We start from the raw sequence: 21,649 nt of genomic DNA, 5'->3' as shown, positions 1-21,649 counted from the left end.
CTGTTGGCTCTAAACGTTTAACGGACCACTCAAGCCATACGTGGCCGAGCTGCGTTAGCGCGCTACCTTGAGGCACGGCGCCTGTGGACGAGATCCATAGTGCGCGCCGTGCGCATACCCTGGTTCTCGCAGGCACGTCAACTCTCCTGCATCCGGCCGACGCCTTCTTATTCTCACGCTCACGAAAACGGCGTCGGGCTCCGCTCTAAAAACCACCATTCGCAGCCGTCCCGCAGCTCTATCTCGGTGGCACAATAACGGGCAAAAGCCGAAGTATCAAATTTATCTCCCGTCGCCCAGCATAATATTGTTTTTTCCAGCTCAGCGACCAGAAAAAAGAGCCCTTCTTCGTTTGTCTCCTTTTTTGTTTTTGGTTCTTTATTGTTTTTTTTTATTCTGGCTGCACTTGCTGGTCTGTCAAGCTGTAAGTTACAACAACTAATTCAAAACACGTCATTTGTTTTATAGTGCAGACGTTACTAAATTGAATAACACAAAACAGATGCAAAACAAATTGGAACTAAAAAAAATACAAAATGGCTGTCTTGATTCTCTGGCCATTGAGCTGGGGAACAGCATTTCATGCCGGACGGCGAAAGATAGAGTTGATGTCGCAGCTTCACCCAGTCATCGCGCCTCTTATTGCGCCCCGCAAGACCGACCACCAACAACAAACAACGTACGAAAAGAAAAGTAATACTGATGAAAACGACTAAATATTTAGTGTCTGTTTCAAGACATAACCTCGTTCCTTCCAATCTCAAAAAGAAAAAAAAATAATAATAGCAACACATGATAAGAATACAGGATGCAAACATGAAGTTTTATAAGTGTGATCCTTCTCCTTCGGGGGAAAATGTAAATATGTAAATAGGTAAATACTAGGGTGTGTATAGCTATAATAATAATCTCTTGCTGTAAAATATAATCATTAAAAAAAAATCAAAAACAACGAAAAATTACAATGCTCTCTGCTCCCTCCTCCCACCCACCCCCCCCCCCCCCTCAAAAAATAATTAAGGCGACAGAGAAATTAAGGCGAATTAAGAAATAAAATGAAAACATACATGAGAACGCCAAGATACGTAGAAATACATAACTAATTTTAAAATAAAATGGTTATAAGAGAATACAATTTTAACATTGTTTCCAATTCATTTTCTTATATATTCCAGTACGAAAATTTTAAAGACAACTTCCTCGTCGTCAAGAACACAGAAGACAAGAGGCAGGACCAAGCGGAACAACAATTAATAACTTAATACCAAAGGAAAAAAACGAAACACAAATACTCATAATTGCTCGCAAGATTCTATAAGTTCGTTCCAATGCCAATGTTCAGCTGTCTCCCTGTTTTTCTTTTTAATTGGCTTTAAGGACTAAAGAAACGTTTGGTCAATTACGGCCTTCATTTTTTATATTATATTGGATCAAACCTGTTATACCGTCAGGTGGTGCAGGTCGAGAGGAACAGTTTATTTCCTTTTTTTATCTCTCAATTAGAAATTGAGTAATTGAGTCATCGCGCCACCCAGATACAGCTGCGGCATGGTAAGCTCACTCTACACTAAGAAGATAAAGCCAAGCCTCCTTTCCCTCGCGAAATCCTCACCCTTTCCTCCTCTCGGCGTTTCTTCCGCGCTTCCGTTTCGACGCTGGCGCCACCTAGGGCACCCTTTGTAACGGCTCGGCTGGTTGTCGCTGGAAAGGCTGCGAGATTGCGTGTTTCTTGTTTGTTTTTAGCTTCCATGGTTCTGTTTTCTCCAGGATTTGAGTTGGCGATCTGGACGCTGTATTTACCTCTGGGTATGTCTTGTTAATGCCTCACATTTAGCGCAAACACGTCCTTGAATTCGCGTTAGATCATGCTCGGATCTTTTAGTTGTTGGGGGCGAAGTGAAAGCTTGCTACTCTCTATGCCTCCCTGGCTCGCATGTAAGCTGGTGCAGTGCGGGCACCGTTTTTTCAGGCTGCGTACTCGCGCTCGTAGCTTTTGCCTCCAGCGCAGGTACGGCGAAATGAAGTATAGTTGTCCAGAAATAGCCTGCAGCAGTTATCAGAGCTCTGAAACGTCTCCAGCAACCACCATTGCGCACCGTAACCAAACGCAAAATGGAGTTGTTTTTTTTTTGTAATCATGTTTGAGTATAGGGTACTGAAGGCTGATGACTTCAGCTTGCTATTAATTGCGGAATTCTGCGCACCAAAGGTGTTATTAGGATTTTTTATCATTAGTATTTTCATAAATGGATTCTCCAGTATACTGGTGAATGATGTGAGCGCAAACCTTAGGGTTAGGGACGGAATTCGATAATTCACTTGTTAGAGATGGAACTAGTCTCCAATTTGAAGATTGACATACGCGACTCCACACGGAGTCGCGTATGATTAGGAAATGCTGGAGAATAGTTTTTGCAACTGCTATTGAACTCTTCGTTCGACACTAGCCTAAAATTACGTTTCGCGCGTGCATCAGTTTTATCGGTTCAACCTTGATTAAAAAAAAAAAAATCAACTCCGCTCGCAAAAAAAAAATGAACGAAGACGTGTAAATATACAACCTAGGCAACACACAGTATTGCGCTGTTATGGAATTAAATCGGAAAGATTGTGCCGATATTATTTTGGTCTAACCAATACCTGTGAAAAATGGGATTGATCGCGCCAACGCTATCGTGACATACCGTAGGTGCCGCCGTTTTTGGTTGACTGTCAAGAGTGTCCTGCGTGAATCGGCTATGCCGGCGAGGTATTTCTATTTCTTGACTGGCTAAAGTCCCACGTTAAAAAAACAAAACAAAGCAAGATTAAGCGAAATAGAATCTGCTCACTTTTAACCTGAGAAAGACCTTTTAAGCTGAAGACTTGAACAAACTGTGGCGCCCTCATTTCGGATACTACAAACTCACCTGACTGGGTTTCGCACTACATATAGCACCTTCACTGAGACTTTATTTTGGAGTGTAGCTATGAAGAAACAATGTCGGAAGACAGTAGAAAGCGCCGGATTAATGACATTCCCAGGGACGCGACTCTTATCTCTGCGTAATGACACCAAAATATCTAGCTTCCCCACGCTTTTTTTTCTTCCGGATTTTCTTTGGTACACGTGAAACCGCGTCTTCGACGGCGTTCAAAATTGTTTTTCGTATTTATCTTGTAATCTCGCGGTTCGCACCAGAGCAGGCGCGTCTACATGAGTGGCAGTTTGAGACGCTGAAGGTTGTACTACGCAAAGCAAGTCCTGACGAGTCCGATTTCGCGACCTTCCCTGGGCAGGGCAGGTGGCAATACAAAGCAGCAGAGGGAGATTAGCGGCTTTCCCAACCCCTTTTGACCTCGTCTTCTGATAAGCCTCCAAACCTTCTTTTGTGTCTTCGTGTTGCTGTGAGCGAGTGCGAAGGCCGCTTCTAACAAATCAGAGGGGTGACGCGAAACACGTGACCGCTCTCCGTAGGACAAGGAACTTGGACGAAAGTTTGCCACGTGACTCGCTCTGACGCGCTGATGGGCTACTGGGGCCGTAGTCTTTCCCGCATGCCGAGTTATGGTGAGTTGTAGGGGCCACGTAGGGTCCCGTTTACAAAAAGGGGGTGCCCACCAGTGTATTCCTGTTTTTCGTGCGTTTCAGTCTCGGCCGTGATTTTTCGTCGTGAACGGCCGGAATACATCCATGCAAACGTTTCGGCAATGGTCGTTTATTTCGTCGGAGTCGATGGAATTATTGTGCAGTATTTGTTGGACGCGTTTCGACAAAGAGCTGCTCATCGGCGGCCGCGAGACTTCCGTCGAATGTGATCGACCGCCTTCAACCTCGGCATTGTGTTTGCGTTGTTTTGTGCTGCCCGAATCGGATTACGCACCTATCACGACAGAGAGGTGCTCATCGGCGACCGCAAAACTTCCGCTGAATGCGAGCGACCGCCTTCATCCTCAACATTGTGTTTGTGGATAGTTCTGTGCTGCCCGAATCGGATTACGCATCTATCACGGATTACATGGCATCGCTGTTTTATTTGTAAGTACTCTGCAGGCATGCTTCTGATAGTAGTCCAAGGGGGCTATGTTCGACAAATGTTTCATTTCTCCTAAAAAGAAACGGAAGTGACGGAACGACGATATCGCGTTTGATTGGTTAGAAGGTCAAATGGCGAAAATAGGTAACTTTTGTCATTTGAACCTCTATCTAATCAAACGCGATATCGTCACTTACGTTTATTTTTAGAAGTAACAAAACATTTGTCGAACATAGCCTCCCTGCTTCCGTTTTAATAGACCATTTTACGGTTTACAAACATGAACTGCCGCTTACGTCCCAACCAACTCCCAGTCGTACCGTCTTTGAAAGCCTGCTAGTTTTGTCCACGTCACCAGTTCAAGAAAGCATAAACGTCAAACGAAAAGTACAGTTGGAGATTCAATCCTTCGGTTGTACAATTTGAAGGGGTTATAAAACAATATATGGTTGAAATATTCATGACCTTACAGGCACGGACAGCCACTGGTTTAGAAGTGTCTTGGTCGTGGTGAAATTGCGAGGATAAAAGAGAACTATTTTTTTCAGTCTTGCCTTCGCCAAGTTTGATGACGTGCGCGTGAACGTAGCTTTGCCCTTTGGCACGCTTGTAATTGCATGCACTTGCCCGCATAAGCAGAGACATGGCTGCGGCCAGATGACCTGCTTGCAATCGTCTATAGAGAATTTTGTAGAACCTGTTAGAACCTTAATTAAAAAATAAAAAGTGAACGAGGCATTTGCAGTCATTTTTTCGTGCACTCTTTTGGGTAATTACGCCCTACTTTATGCGTGTTGGTAATCGCGCCTTTATTTATTTCCCCTTCTGGCGGTGATACACCCAATTTAGAGGGCGTACTGCGCAGACATAACGCCCTAATAAAAAAGGTGTACAGTGGAATCACACCCTAATTTAAGGGTGTTCGGAATAACGCCGTCCTTTAAGGGTGTTAGGGAAAAACACCCTATTTTAGGGATGTTACGAATGAATGATCTTGCCGAGTCAGTGTCGCCGCTGCTCCTTCCCGAACATTCCATGCTTTATCTTTGAGAAGCCGAGTTAAGTATATAAGGAGCCGAGCGGGGTATTGTCTACTCATCCACCCTCCCGATAGCCAGCTGTCACGACGACGCACCGTCGCTTGCTGCTGCCACCGTCGACGCTCGCTGCTATAGCCATAATATCAGTGGCGGATCCAAGGGGGGGGGGGGGGGGGGGCGGTGGGGGCGATCGCCCCCCCCAAACGCCTCGCCAGGCAACCCTTCCCCCCACGGGGTTCTTCGTCAGCTCGAAGAAAAAACGTAAGCAATCGACGCAGGATGCAGCTTGTACAACCAGGTGACCAATTGCTTTTCTTCGCAACTGAAAGAGGAAGCAAATGCTCTGGGTACAGTGTAGTCTGAGTCTGAGCTTCTCCTGAAGACGCTCCGGACTTCCCCACGACCTTGGCCTAAACATAAGCCCGCTTTCGTCCTCGCCTCCATCCCTCACTGAGGATCAGCACCGCAGCGCGGAATACAAAAAGAAGCCGACGAGCGCCAGAAGGGGGAGATGTTTCCTCTAAAGGGCTTCATACTGCCTGCGGTATGATTCTCGTGGCGGGAAGCTAATAAAAGAAAGATAAACGGTACGAGCACTCTAAAGGCTGGAGGCTGCTCACACGGGGTCCTCAAGCCGACTCCGTTGGCATTTATTTGTATACAATGCCGTTTCAACTTAGGATGGCGGGACATATTTTAGGAAAGGCGCCCGCTATCCCTTGTCTCGCCTTGGCGCCGCCTTTTCCAGTTAAACGCGGCTTCTGTGGATTGACGGCAGAGCTTTCGTGCGGACTTGGGAAAAACGAGCCCTTTCAAAGATGCGAGCATACATAAATTAAATAGACAGTGCCTGTGCCCGTTCGAGGGAACACCGACTCCCAAACATCCATGCTGCCGTCGTCATCAGCCTTTAGCCCAGTTGAGATTCGCCAACCTTATACCGCTCTGCCCCATCACAGGGATGGGCAGTATTTCAAATACAAGTATTTGAAATACGTATCTTAAATACTTTGTGTATTTTGCATTTGTATTTAATTACAAATTGGGTAATGTATCTTACGTGTGTATTTAAATACTAAAACATGGGTATTTCAAATACAATTGTAAATAAATACAATTTTGTGGGCGAAAATACATCCCTCAAATTTATTGTCACTGTCCAGAGCAGGAAGAAAACTACGTTCTGCACCGAATGCAGTGCCTCTCAATCGAGCACAAGCGTTAAGTGACTGTGATTACGGTGCTAGTCCAGGGCAAGAATAGTGACGAAATCGACGTTCACAGGCAGACTGGCTAAATAAGTGCCTGTGGCAACTTGTGATGCTTTCCAGCCTGATTTTCATTCATATTTTTGCCTGGAACATTCTAAATATGCGGGCCGTCCAGATTTTCGTAACTGGCACGAGTTGGAACAATAAAAAATTCTCTAGCTAGCGCTGCGCGTCTTGGTCGTCTCGGTTCTTTGTTGATCTAATGCCAAAATGTAATCGACAAAAAAAGCTGCTTGAAGCTCTGTACTTTTTTCACCTATTACGTCCAAGCTGATTACATTTTTTTTTGCGATTATATTTCTATTACGTTACTAGAGCCTCGCACTATAAATCCCGAGTGTGCGAAGCAAAATTAAAACGAGATACCCAGAAACCCGTTGCAGGTGCCCTGAAGTCGCTGACGCAAATTTTGAGGAATGTATTTGGAAAAGTATTTGGAGGAGACCAAATACATTGGTTGTATTTGTATCTTGTATTTAAATGCTTTTGTGGAAATGTAGTTAGATTTGTAATTAAATACATTTTTGACGAAGTATTTTGTATTTGTATTTCGATACATATTTGCATGTATTTTGCCCATCCCTGCCCTATCATATCTCTGCACCTGTCCTCTCGACCCTGACGGGTGAGCTAACTACCCAGAAACAAGTGTTCCTTTCATACAGAAAATATCCAGACGAATTGCAATTGAATATAATTTGGAAGGATCCATTGCTGGTTTAAGGTCTTGTCTAAGTTTAAAAGTTATAGTTGCCGAACTGCAACATGCTTTCAAACATATTCAACAATTATTCGCTTTCGTTCTCTCGAGTTGCATCCAGAACACGTGAAAACACGAGTTTGGGTTGGCAATGCCGCATGTGCTGAGCTCTGGACATTCCAAATATACGGCGAACAACCGACGAACTTGCCTGACAGCGTTCGTTTCGCTCGCTGCGTCAACACTGTTTCGACGCCGCGAGCAGCGTCGAAGCCGCCGGGCCATTTTTGTCGCTTGTTTGCAACGTTTTCGCTCCGCTGATTTAAGCCGCTCTTCCCGTTGCCACAGCAGTTGAGCACTAGCTTCAACCAGAATGGCTGCCAAGGCAATGTCTTTAAGCTACCCTAAATCGACTGCTCACGTAGTGTCGGTCTGAAACCCAAGTTTCAGAGAGGATAGTGCCACCACAATTTTTAGATACTTGCCTCTATACTTCGTTTCAGCTTCGGTCCGAGCGCGGCCGATGTTATGAGCCAAAGGGCCAATCAGAGAGCGCAAAAAGCGCAGCGTCATGGCGTGCTCTGCTCTTGATAGGACTAGCCGGCGGAGGAGCGCGCACAGAGACACGGCGAATACCGGCTGGTCCTATCAACTGCAGAGAGCACGCCATGACGTTTCGCTTTCTGCGCTGTTTGATTGGCCCTTCTGCTCGTTACATCGGCCGCGCTCGGACCGAAGCTGAAACGAAGTAAAGCGTGGTCGCCCGAAAGGTTTTAATTCAAAGAGTTCATCCCCGACAGGTGAACCGATACAAAAGCTCTCAAGATCTATATTATGTTATCAGAGTTCAGTAAAAACGATAACTCCACAAAAAATATAAACACCCCCCCCCCCCCACCGCCGTTTTACACCGAGGAACCGGCCCCCCTAAAATGGAGGTCTGGATCTGCCCCTGCATAATATAGACACTTGGCGAAAAAGTCGGCGAGAAATCCGGCCGCCCAGGTTGGCCGGCGCCAAGGTCAAGTGCCGTGCCGCCCAATCAGGGCCGCCAGATTTCTCGCCGCCCTTTTCGTCAAGAGTCCAGATTAGGGCCCCTGCTTTCTCGGCGTTCGTTGTCCCCTTTGTGTATGGCACGAGTTCGTCGATTAAACCTTTATTTTTTTGTTTGTTTTTCAGTTCGTTATGGTATCGTCTTGTCGCTTTTATCTGGGACACTGTAGAGAACAATAAAAATCCGGTTTTGGACGGCGCTGTGGTTCTACGGTATTTTCTTTTTCTCTATGTTGTTTTGAAATTGTGTTTTCTTTATATGTCACCGGAATCCCAAGCATGAGAGGGCGCGTCAAACAACTCGGCCTTTATGAACGAAGGGCGCTAAAAGAGACATCTTTCACCTCAATATACTACACTCAACTAAATCATTATTGCAATAGTGAATTTGTATGCGACTCTCCAACGTGCAGGCGAAAGAATTCGAATTCCTGTGCCAATCAAACATCGTCGAAAGTGCAACGTCACTGCGCTTATCTCCTTTATCTGTTGGTATGTTCGTGCTTCTAATCCAAGCAAACGCCGAAAGTATTCCGTGACGTTACGGTTTCAGTCCGCCATTGTGCAGGGATTCCACAGTCGCTGACGGAGGGCAGTGTCTATTAGCCATATAAAAGCCAGATAAAAAATTGCTACTTTAAGAGAAAGGCGATTTGGGTAACTCATCTGTTTTATACGGCTACCATGATGTCAAAAAACGCGTATTCAGTGCGTGTTGTAACATTCGGCAAGAAATACCTGCATTCCTAAAAAATCTATCTTAATTTTTGGCAGTTATAAAGAGGCAGAATCGAAACTTAAAACCTTCACATTTTTTGTACATTATACTAAACCCACGTTAATATAAATGAATTGCTGCTGAACGATCACCACTATACCTCGTTTACATACCTCAAAACCTCCGAAGTGCCGCTGGCATCCTTTATTTTTAATTTCTTATTGCTGATATATTAATCTTGACATGTTGTAAAACGCCATAAGGTCAGTGATTAATTTATCCCGAATAAGTGTTGTTGCCAGCATTGGATCCACATTGAGTTAACACTGCGTTGTATGTGGGAACATGAATTGCGTCAGGTAATAATTGTTTTGGAATTTTGCAGATCGGCCAATTTTTGTGTTAAAGTGCCTTATCCGGCACAGTCCGGTTATCCCGATGAAATGCACTGTGTTTATCTTTAAGAAGAAATGATGCCCAATCGCCAACTCAAGATACCAAAGCCTTAAGTGGCGATAGCGATACTTTGTGCAACGACGAAAGATATGTTGGTGTCGACCCTTCAGCGTCCCGCTGGGAGCTGCTATAAAACCGACACGAAGCCCATAGGTCCTGCCAAGCGCGACATTGTGCTCTGCAGTTATAAGTTGAAAATAAAAATGAAAGCGGGATTTGACCCAGAACATTACGAGCGTATTAGTGCCACTGTGAGGCCCAACAATGTCGAAGCTTTGAAAAGAACGAAGTTCAAAAGTTATTCTAGTGCATGCCATCAGATCCTTGACATCGGATGCGGCATTGGAGACTTTACGAGAGACGTATTGCTTCACTGGAATCATCCGTGCCGAAAGATTGTAGGCGTTGACATATCCCCATCCATGTTGAACTACGCGAAAAGAAACTACGGACATCGAGATATCTGCTACGACGTCCTTGATGCAGGTTCCTCGGACGTGTCTGCGTTTCTCAACAAGTACGGCAAGTTTGACCGCATTTACTCGTTTTATTGCCTGCATTGGATCATAGACCAAAAGGCGGTGTTCCGCAACATCGGCACGCTGCTGAAAGATGATGGGGAATGCCTCCTCGTCTTCTGCGCACAGTTCGTGCTCTAAAACGTCTGGGTAGAAATGTCCAAGATGGAACGCTGGAAGAACATCATTGGTGTGAGTATACCACTTTACATTCCAAAACTTATATATTATATATATATATATATATATATATATATATATATAAAGGCGATTGCTATTCTCAACTTTATTCACTTATAGGTTTTGCCACTCTCGAAAATGTGGCCGCCAAAAACAGATCGTGCCGTGCCATGTGCCAGTTCAACGCACAAGGCTCGGATTTAAGCGGGCTAGCGTTGGCGCCAAAATGGTTTTGCCTTATTTTTGTTGAATACGTGCAAAACCTGCGGAGTTGTGTTGGCGTGAGCGGGCTTTTAGATACTTAGTCTTTTTCATAGAAGCGAATAAACCTAGTGCTCTTGTACCGCGCCAATGAATGTTCGTAAACGCACAATGTCTGGTTCACGCGGTTCGGCAGTTTGCGTTAACAGAATCTTAGGCAACAAGCTCATACAGCAGTACCGCTAAAGTCACCAGGACCACTCTTTGCCCTGAAAAAGGTGAAAGGCAATACAAGGCGCACCCAAGTCGTTAGACTAATGCCAGCCACGGGTTTCACTGCAGCCCTGTCGTTTTTGCCGTTTTCGGTCCTGTAGAAAACAAAACGCACCGATACTTTTCTTGTTTAACTTCCGTAGCCATTTCTCCAACTGCCGTCAACACGCTATCGCGGAAGCCGTAAAATATGAACAGAAATCGCGACACGACCTGTTTCGCCAGTTTGGTGTTTTACCGCTAGGTGTCGCCCGTTTCGCTGGAGTCAGGAATACAGTATTTCAGCCGAAGTGCGAGCGTAGCAAAAGCTACAAAAGCGAGCTCGGCGCTTTCGGCATTCTTACAGGTCCTATGCCTCTAAACGTAACGAAGAGACTCTTGCATAGTTAGATTCTGCACAAAGCATCAATTCGCGCAGATTGAGCCGAAATTAGAAAACGGTCTGAAAATCGCTTCACAGTCACTCAGCCACTCTTGCGTCACCGCCTGTTTTTATTTCGTTTTGCCACCTTGTTGGATTGGTAACTTAAAAAGTAGTTTTGGGGACGCTGTGTTGCTTATTTCCTCTTCCTTGTACGATTTTAAGCGCTGTTATGAACTACGCGGGGGCTGGGTCCTTCGTCACTATGCTAGAAAGAAACTTTTTTTTTTTCACAATCTTCCCCTCTTTACAGTAAATAAGATTGAACGGATTTGATTTGAAACGAAGAACAATTTGGCGACATCTTTGACAACCATTTTGTTCTTAGCCCGAGACTGAGGCAGGAAAAGAGGAAAGTTTCAAAGTAGAAGAAAAATGAACAACAGTGTTCATTTTTCTTCTTCTTTGAAACGTTCCTCTTTTCCTGCCTCAGTCTCGGGCTAAGAACAAAAAGGTTAACAGCCACCAGCTCGCCTGCGCACTCACTACATTATCTTTGACAAGATGGTGCCGAAGAAGCAGAAGCTATTGCGCGGACCGTGCTCCGCAATTATTGTCGGGAAGCCGCAATTCATGGCTTGTTCTGGCCGATGCAGACGGAAGTTTCACTGTGGCTGCATAAATGTGGGTCTCGAAGAATATTATGTGATCATGTCATGAGTTTCCAGCCCATACCAATGTGGTGCCTGCACCCGACAAATCAAGTAAAGTCAAAATGAGTTTTTATTTGTGAGCAAGATGTTAGATAATTACGCTTATTCAGACGGGTGTCCCAAAGTTTAAAAAAGAAACTGTTGAAGGGAAAACACCGGAAGGAAAGGGATCCGCAGACTGGACTTTCGCCGCGAAGCGTCGTGAATGGGGGAGGGGGGGGGGGGGGGGGTGGACGAATACGCGTTCCAGTGATACACTCGCCGTCGAAATCGGCGAAGAGAGTCGCAGCGGGCAATCTTCGGCTGCTAGGTGTTACGCCACGGCGTCGAATCTCGGAAGATAACGCCACGGGAGCGGTACCAGATTGCCCCAAGTCGGAGAGCGAATTCGATCTATTTCCAGGAAACACTATCTTTGACAAACCTCTGGTCATTCCACGTGCGCTGGCAAAGTTCGTTGTCGACAAGATTGCGCTCAAGTTGGACGTTTTAACGGCTGAGGTGAAGTGTTTGAAGGCGGAAAAAAAAGCCTCCGTTCCTAATTATCCTAAATGACGTAAAGGCCTTTGCATGGAGACTTAAAAAAGTATATTATACAAAATGAAAAAAAAAAAAAAAATCAAAGACGTTTACAATTCTCTGTAATGCCGAATTAGAGCGCAGCTCTTGAGGAGGAAGAGAGGGTAAAGAGGGGAAGGTTTGTCTCCTCCCCTTCTCCTCGTCCTCTCCTGCTCCCCTTCCATCTAGCGTGAAATTTTTGCTTAATTTTCAGCTAAATTTAACAGGAAAGGTAGCGAAAATGTCCCCGCTAAATTTAGCAACAAAACTGGGTTCGTGTTGAGGTCACGGGACATTAAATTCTCCGCTAAGTTTATCAGAAAAAAATGGATAAATTTAGCAGGAAGGTTTTTCTGTAACATTTCCGCTATTTAGACGCTGTGCTTCAAAACATATGTATCCTATAGAGCACACCGCAGTTACTTTTGCAGCAAAACTTATGAAACAGGGATAGTGAAGAAACCTTCGTCGATGTCATAGATCTTTCCAGTTCCGCGCGTTCTTTTAAAACCGTGACAAAAAATTCGATTGAATAACTAGAGAAATAAACTTGAATGCGCGAATTATAACAAATTGCAGCTGATGTCTAACGTAATTCTCACATGTGTATCATATGTCGGCAGCATACTCTAGCTTTGGTCGAAAGAGCGCTTTGGAGGCTGCAGGTTTCAAGTTTGATGGTGCAAATCTGAGGTGACGTTGTAGTTGTTCCAGGGACCGATTAATTTCGGAGATGACGTGGTCAACAAGAACTGACCATGATAGGTTGCAAGAGAAATGTACCTCTAACTATTTATAACTTGATGGTACTTAAAACTTGACGCAACGTCAACACTGGCTGCGGAAACTGGCTAGGAAACACCTTTTGCAAGCGGCGAGAGATTGCGATGGTGTGCACATATTGGGAGTCTAAGCCATTGGACGCATGGCAACGCGGAAACCGTGCTGGATTGTCTGGTTATAAGGTTCGACGCCGTGGCGTAACACCTAGCAACCAAAGATCGCCTGCGACGACCCTCTTCGCAAATTTCGACGCGGCGCAATGAGGGACGTCCAGTGTATTGCTGGAACGCGTATTCGCCCCCCCCCCCCCCCCTCCCCCGTTAACGACGCTTCGCGGCGACGGTCCAGTCTGCGGATGGCTCATCGCACAATATTAACGCAGCTTGGCCCACCCATACACGCCACCGCTTCGTAGCTCCCCACCGGCTGCTCAAGTATGCCCTACCCTATTGAAAATTCTCATATGTATGAGAAATTTCTGTGTCCAATAAACACATATGAATTATACAAGATATGTAAGAACATATAAGAAGCATATAAGAACCATATAAAAACTATATAAGAATTATATACGATATATAAGAAAACGCATGCACCATATAAGAGACTTATGAGAAGTTTCTTATAAGTTTCCCATAAGATTCTTACATATCTTATATGGTTCTTATAAAGTTCTTATATAGTTCTTATTCGGTTCCAATATGTTCTTATTTATCTTGTATGATTCATATGTGTTTATTGGACACAAGAAATTTCTCATACAAATGACTTTTTTCACTAGGGTACCCCCGATATCCCCCACTCCACCTCGGTTGCTAGGTGTCACGTCACGCCGCCGCTCTCTATAATCAGCCAAACCTGTGCGGCAGCCGTTGCCATGCGTCCTATCACCTAGTCAATCGAAATAAGTGGCTAGGATGCGGGTGCGCGCTTTTGACGCTCTTGGAAGCTCCTGCCGCCGGCTTTGGGTACCTGTGGTCGCACACAGGCTGCGGTTCTGTTCGCGGCCGGCCGCGTCGTTCTTGACCCGAAGTCGTCTTACCATGTCCCCGGGCCGTAAGCGCACGGTGTTGTCGCCCCTGCATGCACAAAATGTATGCACAACAACGAAATTCCTTTGTTGTTTACCGCGCATCATGTGTACGTCATTTATACACACGCTATTGACCTATTTGTCTGGGGCACACCGTACACGTGCAGAGCGGTAAGCTCTTTGCATTTTACGGCACGGGAGGCTGGTGAAGAGATAGACACGGAAGGCTGCTGGCGAAAGAAGGAGGCTCCCCTCTCCTCTCTGGTCTTGCCTGTACCACGAACCGCACAGCACCAGTGCGATGCGGGCCTAGACGAATGAGCCAAATAAGTGTCCCAATCTGCTTGCACCAGAGAGGTGAGGGGTTTTGGGCATGTTCACCTCACGGAAAAGTGCTGAGAGGCTGCATTCACCATGCCTTGTTATATGCAGGGTGTTTCACAAAAGGGATACACATTCGATATTCTGAAAACTACGCACTGCACCAAAAAGAGGCTTGTGTCGTCTTTTTAGGCTAGAAGCCTATTTGGGAAAATGATTTAAGTTCGGGATAATTAAGTTTTTATCTGTTTTCGTGTAATTGATCTTTTGATTGAAAACTTTCTGAAGATCATCGTAAAACACTAACTAAAAAATGGAGTGCGATACAAGGCACGCGATGCATTTTACAACTTTTTGAAAAACCACACCACTTGTACGGGTTTTTAAGTTTACTTTTGCAATCCAAGCGTTTCTCGGCACCGACGGCACCGCGCCCCATGGAGAAATTGTGCAATTTGCCTCTGCTGCCTTGCGCGAGGACAGCGATGCAGATGTTGGTTGCGCTATTTCTCCACGGGGAGTGGTACCGTCGATGCCGAGAAGCGCTCCGATTGCAAACCGAAACTTAAAAACCTGACGAAATTTGTGCTGTTTTTCATAAAACTGTAAAATGCATTGCGTACCTTCTATCGCACTCCACTTAATTTTATTTAGTGTTTTTCGATGCTGCTCAGCAAGTTTCTAAATGAAATAATGACCTTGAACGCAATATCTACGAAACATTTACGGAAAAGTGCTTAACAACTTAGTTATCCCGACCATTAACAATATTCCTAAATATGGCCCCTGGCCTAGGATCGAAACGACACAAGCCTTTTTTTGGTGTGATGCGTAGTTTTTGCAGTATCGAACTTGTGAAACACCCTTTATAACCACTGCACGAAATGCCAACGGAAGTTTCGAGAATCAGCGTGGCGGGAGCAGCGATTTCGAACTATTTTTAGTGAATTTACTATCTTCAAGCATAATATTCAATATGCCTTGTACCATGTTCATGACACGTATCTCGATGAGATACTGATGATTCTTTTTTAACAGCGATAGTTGTATCTTGCCGTTTCCCCAATTTCTTGACGGCGCGGGCGTAAACGCCATCACTGTGCCCGCTAAATTTAACGGAAGAATTTACGTCACGTGACATATGCACCAATTCAGTTTCCCAGATAAATTTAGCGAAAAAATAGACGTCGCATGACGTATGCACTAATTTAGTTTCCCCTTTAAATTTGGTGGGAAAATTCAGGTCAGGTGACTCTCGTCACAGGACTTGGACAAAAATTCAGGTGCCCCACTAAAGTTTGCAAAAAAATAGACGCCACGTGCACTTTGTACCAATTCAGTTCCCCATAAATTTGTCTGAAAAATTAATATTACGTGACCTGACGTCATATGACCTCGAGACAAATTCAGGTTTCTCGCTAAATGTAGCGGAAAAGTTTACGTCACGTAACCCAAGTATTAATTTAGTTTTCTGCTAAGTTTAGGAGAAAAATGAACGTCACGTGACCTATCTACCAATTAAGTTTCCCCTCTAAATTTGGCAGGAAAACACATGACGACCTTAAAATCATTTATTTACCAACAACGTTGTCGCGTTGGGCCCCGGCGCGGGCCAACGACGTTAGACAGAGCCACGCTCAGATGCCAAAGGCCAACCAAAAAGCCTCCCATAGAAATGATTAGTTGAAAGCGCTGCAGGGCTCAATACGACCCGCAGTGCACCATAATACTCTCCGCCAAACGCTTCCGCATTTAGTGTAGTCAGATTATTGCTCCGAAGAGCAAGAAAATAATGAACGCAGTCCAGTGGCGTTCGACTCAAGGTCTTTAACGCCGACAGCGTCGCGTTACGCTCAGATTGAGAAGGAGGCTTTTTGCTTCTTCTCTGGGATCTGGGCGCGACTCTGTGAAGCATCGTTGGCCCCTGCCGGCGGCCAACACGGCAAACGTATGTACGCTAGATGAACGCTGAGCCCTTTCGAATCAGATTACCGTATGCCGCACGGTCGGCACAATGCCAATCGATCGTCAGCGTCATATCGTGGAATAAGCCTCAGTACAGCTGTCGCTGTCTTAAAGCATCACGTCGTGTGTTTAACGTGCGACTTTTATAAAAATCCTCTATATTATCGGAACCATGCTAAAACCTCGAGTTTTTTTCTAATCAAATTAATCTTTTTTTTTTGTTTTTGCATCTGAAAAGGCAGGTGCCCGTGCAAAAAAACAAGAGCCAATCACTGTTGGCTTGACGAGGTCTGCGTGCCGTGGTCATGGTAGAGGGCACTGGAGATGCAGAAAATAATCAGATTAGCAGATATACTGGAAAATAAATTTTAGCAAAAGTTTTTTCATGAAAAAAATACATATTTGACAAAAAAGCAGGTAGATTGATTTATGATCTAAACGAAATGTCAATGCTGTCTTCCCACTGTTTATTGAGGTAACTGGGGAGGTTATAATGAACGAATTCCAAACTGTAATTTGTACGAAAATGAGACATTCCGTTCTATTCTTCTGAGCAGCGGGATTGGATGGTGGTTTTATTTCGAATTAAATTTGATGTATGCTTCATAGAGATAATATTACCGTGAGATGAAAAATAAAATGGCTTAGTCAGGAGGTATTCATTCAATCGAAATATATGTTGATAATTCTGTATGATTAAAATAGTGATTCCGCGCGGAATCTGCAATAGGCACTGAAAAAATATATTCTGCTTTCTCTTCTTCCCTTTCTTTTTCTTCTCGTCTCTTTCATCTTTCTCTTCTTCCCCCCTCCCCCCTCCCCCCCCCCCCCCCCCCTGTTAGGTACCAAACACTTCACACTCATGTTTTTTTTTTCTGTTTCTTTCGGTTTAGAATGTGTCATATATTCCCGTTTGTATTACCATATTAGTATAGCTTTTTGAACTTTATTGCCATATTTTTTTTTAAATCTCTTTACCAACAGGATCCAAGGCTTACGTTTGCCGACACCTGGCATGACGAGCTGTCCTCAAGCCTGGACGGTCTTGAAAAGGTCGTAAGAAGGCTTGTGGCCGACGCAGCAATGACGACTCTGTCCTGCGAGGTGTATCCAACACAAAGTGACTTCAGCAACGACGAACTTCTGCTCGGTAACGAATGATTCAGAGCGGTTTCGCTATCCACCAATTGATAGTTACGCAAAGAGCAATAGACCTATTTGACCAAACTTTCTTAGCGCGCGCGCGGTAGCACTTCCCGTGAGTGTTTCTTCTACTTGAACCCTAGTCAACGTAATACATGTCAAATTTGTTATATCTACAGCCTATATATCTTGAATTAGTATTGCGCGAACGCCCACCGGTCTCTGGATCGACGCCTTATCGCGGTGTGAAGTGGCGAAATCTATCAAAATAAGCGCGTAAGCAGAAGGCACAAACTTACCCCAACGACGTCCTCGTGGTGCTTCAAATGTGTTTTGGGGGAAAACCATTGCAGACGACGCTCGCATCGGCGTGTGCCTTCTGCGCGCGCCATTTTTCTCGCTGTTTTTGCCGCTTCATGCCGCAAGAAGACGCTCCTGATCTAGCGGAACGTCGGCGTTCTCCCGATAATAGGGAGTTTTCGTAGATCATTCTGGCGTCTCTCCTACGCCTCTGCTACGTTATCGCCTACGCCTCCGCAACTACTGCGCATGCGCCAATCTAGCGCAGACCTTGCGGAGTTGCGGACGTGGTTGTGGAGGCGCCTTCCGAAATAGCGGATCTCGAGATACACTGGCCGTTCGATTGTGTATGTTTTTATCTATCTTATTTTATTTACATATATATATATATGCGGATATATCAAGAACACAGCGACGACGAGGACGTTGAGAGGATGACACACCGAGCGACGGCGGTGCCTCAATCTGAGCCCTGGTGCCTCGGAAGCGGCAGCTTCTACTTTGACTGGGCTACCTCCTTGGAGCCTGATGCTTCGACCGCAGTGTAACCCAGCGAGCAACAGCGCCATAATGTTCCGAAGGCTTCTTCATGCACCGATCGAACGGCGTGCCAGGTCCCCCAGCTCGCTTCTCACCCGCCCAACCCGCCTCCACAAATACTAGACTTCTGTCAATCGGACTGTCATCCTACTCAATACCAACACTCCATGTTGGTATTCTCGTGATTATGCATGTATATACTCGTGGCATTATCATGTTCACTAGACGCGGCACCGCGGGCCTACACGGTACGAGCTGGTGCCTTTCCGCGGTGCCGCGGCTCTCCAGAGTCAAATAAAGAAAATCTAAAGACTAAAGACAAAATTATTTGCTGATGAACAGTCGGTAGCGCCTTAAAACAGCAAACAATAGTGTTTCCCCGTTCATAGAGTACAAATTCCAAAAGTACACCATACCAGTGGCGCACATCAGTGGAATAACATAACACCGCTTTGGCGGTTCCAAATACATCAAATACACATCCTCTATTTCCCTCCAACTTAAACTGGACAAGAAACGTTGGTCCTCAAGAAAGCTGAGCCGCTGCATCTTCGGGAATTGGCGGAGGACGCGTCCACAAACATAAAAGAGCGCGAGATGACAAAGAGAGTTCTTGGCCGAACTGAATCCGGCTTTAAGCAAAGCACGATTACCGCAAGCTGGCAAGATGTGCTACGAAAAATGTATCCAGAAAAAAGATTAACATTCATAATCGTAAATAAACCATGTGTTATGTTCGAAAATAGGCACTCTGATAAAACATATATGTGGTTGCACTAATAGTATGCGTTTAATGTTTTATATAGTGCTTTCTACGACCGCTAGTGGCGTTGTCATTATCGCAGTACCGTAGCCCGCAGAGGACGGTCTACAAAAACACTTTTTTGAGTCTCCCCTATGCCTCTGTTAGCGGGTCTCGTAGCGGGTAGCGGATAGCGTTGCGGAAAGGCCAAAACGATCTACGAAAACTCCCTATTATTAAAATATCGGAACCCTGTACGCAATCTGTTTCAGAATTTAATCGGGTGTTACGTCAGTGGGCGCTTCCTATAAGTTTGTGCCTCTAGGGTTAGGACACAACAATCAAAACAATACATGTTACGCAGTATAGTTCAGTGAAGTACACGATAAAATTTACGAGCTGAAAATAAAAACAAACAAACAAGATGACCGTCTCAGACATTACATTCGCTAGGACGTGGACCGTGGTGGTTCCAACGGGTATGGCTTAGCGAAATTCAACCTACATCGCCAGATGTATGCACGTTTTTGTTCAACATAAGCTGCATTGACCGAGCGTTGACCGAAAGGGCGAAGTAGCTAAACAATATAATGAAGAAGAAACCCGAAATAGACGGGACGTAGTCACAAAAATACGAAAGACGATATATTTTACAGTACACGGGCATCCGCTATTTTGCAGATGCTTAAATACATTGGTTTTTTTTTCTAGTATTATCCGGTAACCACAAAATCTATGATGTAGATATTTTCCTACAAGGCTGCTAAATAAAAAAACGTAGGCTGTGCTAAAAAAAAGTCGTAACCCTTAAACTTTGAAAAATTTACGGAGCCTTTTATTGTGACCCCGGCATTCTGAATGGTTTCTAATTTTTCCTGCGCAGGCCTGCTTGTTCCCCTCGTCACCACGAAGACTGGCACCACTGAAGAGGAAAAGGATCGTATGACGGAAGAGCTGTCGGCGAAGCTCCTTGACAACTGCATTAGGACGCCCGAGGGTCCAAGTTATCCCTTAGATCTATTCTTTGTTCACGCCCAGAAAAAATCTACTTTATGATCACCTCTGTCGTCGGAACACCAACTACGATCGCGGTGACAACGCAGACAATGGCAGTTTGACCAGGTCATTCACTGATTACATTCAGGCACAATCACGTGTAACTACCCAAAATGCTGCGCCAAACTGACATTGCCAAAATAAGAATAAAATGAAAGTTGCTTCTCAGACGTACGCTGTCCCTTAGCAAAAGAGGCCGTACTTGGAACGAACTTGAAATATATTGAATATGAATATTCATTTTGTATTCATTATGTATTGTATTGGCCCGATTTGAAATAGGTGTGCAAGGTATTGAAAATATGTTATAAATATTAATCAGAAAAGCTTTTAGATATACCAAAAATATAATTCCTTCCCCCTCAAGATGCAATTTGTGCGCTTAGAACGAGCTACATATTATGGGGGGATTTGTTAGTAAATGTGTCCGTGCGGTATTTGAAGGTACTACTAAAGACATCCACAAATACAGATCAGAAACGATTACAAACACAAACACCATGACGCACTGAACGCCTGAATCACAGTCCCTGTAACTGCTCTAGAGCCTGATATAGCCTACATATTTAAGGTAATCATTTCGCCGGTGACCAGCTCTGCACTTATTAAGGTTCCAAGTATTCAATCTTCTCCTCGGGGCTCTGTCCAAAGGGAAACAGTGTTTTGAAGTTCGTGGACGATATCTCTTACTAAAAGCATTAATACAACTAATAATAATTCGTTGCAGTCGCTAAAACAATATCCACAAAAACGGCTCCTAGGAGAAATGCTATGGCTTCTCTGCATAATACCACCCAGGGTGAAGCGAGTCAAGCTAGTTTCTTCACTTTAAAATAGTTATTTTGCTTTTCTTTACTAGTTGATTATTTAATACGGTCATTAACGTCACTATATTCAAGTCACTACTAACATTACGTACGACGGTGAGTATACACATTCAGTGAACTAACATTGTGCTAACACAAGTGCACGCTAAACATACCTGCTCACAGAACGTGCTGAAGCTTTCCAGCATCAGCAAGTGTTGTGGTTGTAGTTCCCGAACCCGGTTTATGGTTGGTGTGCAAGACATTCATCAAGTCTGTTTTTGATTTAAAAAAGAAAACAATAACATAAACTTGGCTGATTTATCAGTGCGATGCAGCACAACTCAATTGACAAACTAATCAATTGTTGTATTCAGGCACTTCAGTATACTCCACATCTGCTCGAAGTTAACTTCTGATAGGCGAGCTTTTCACTATTTCGGTTAAGTCAGACTACCAAAGTATTGCAGTCAAAAGAAGCTTAGAGTATAACACTACAGTATTTACGATTTCCCGGTATTTTAAGAGTATTTTGCACATATTTTTGATCGCTGCATTACTAATAGGGTTGCAGTATGTTTTTCATAAAATAAATAAATATTAAAAAAATCTATGAGAAAGGTATTTTGTGCCTAATAATTTAGTAACTAGATATTTCAGAACGCATAAAGGGAACTTCAAATATAGTTTAAATAAAGGTACTTTTTAAAAGATTTTCAGAAATATATTTTAGTACTAAGTAAAAAAGAAGTGTATATTTTCGGTCTATAGATTGTGTACTTACAATCATGAATGTGCTTCAAATACACTCAAATTTGAATGTGGTATATTTCAAACGTCTTAGTTTTCGCTAAGGGGTAAGCGGGTGGGACTCAAAGAAGTCCGAGTCACAAACTTCCAGG

At 44.3% G+C, this 21,649-nt stretch overlaps 1 pseudogene; it reads left to right on the top strand.

Annotated features, from left to right (window-relative positions):
• The first annotated feature begins 9,457 nt into the window (after positions 1-9,457).
• On the top strand, positions 9,458-19,941 carry LOC120846308 (annotated as a pseudogene).
• The last annotated feature ends 1,708 nt before the right edge of the window (positions 19,942-21,649 follow it).

The sequence above is a fragment of the Ixodes scapularis genome, unplaced genomic scaffold, assembly GCF_016920785.2.
Source record: "Ixodes scapularis isolate PalLabHiFi unplaced genomic scaffold, ASM1692078v2 PGA_scaffold2__306_contigs__length_199485367, whole genome shotgun sequence".
Classification (NCBI taxonomy): domain Eukaryota; kingdom Metazoa; phylum Arthropoda; class Arachnida; order Ixodida; family Ixodidae; genus Ixodes; species Ixodes scapularis.
This window is presented reverse-complemented; position numbering and strand designations above follow the sequence as displayed.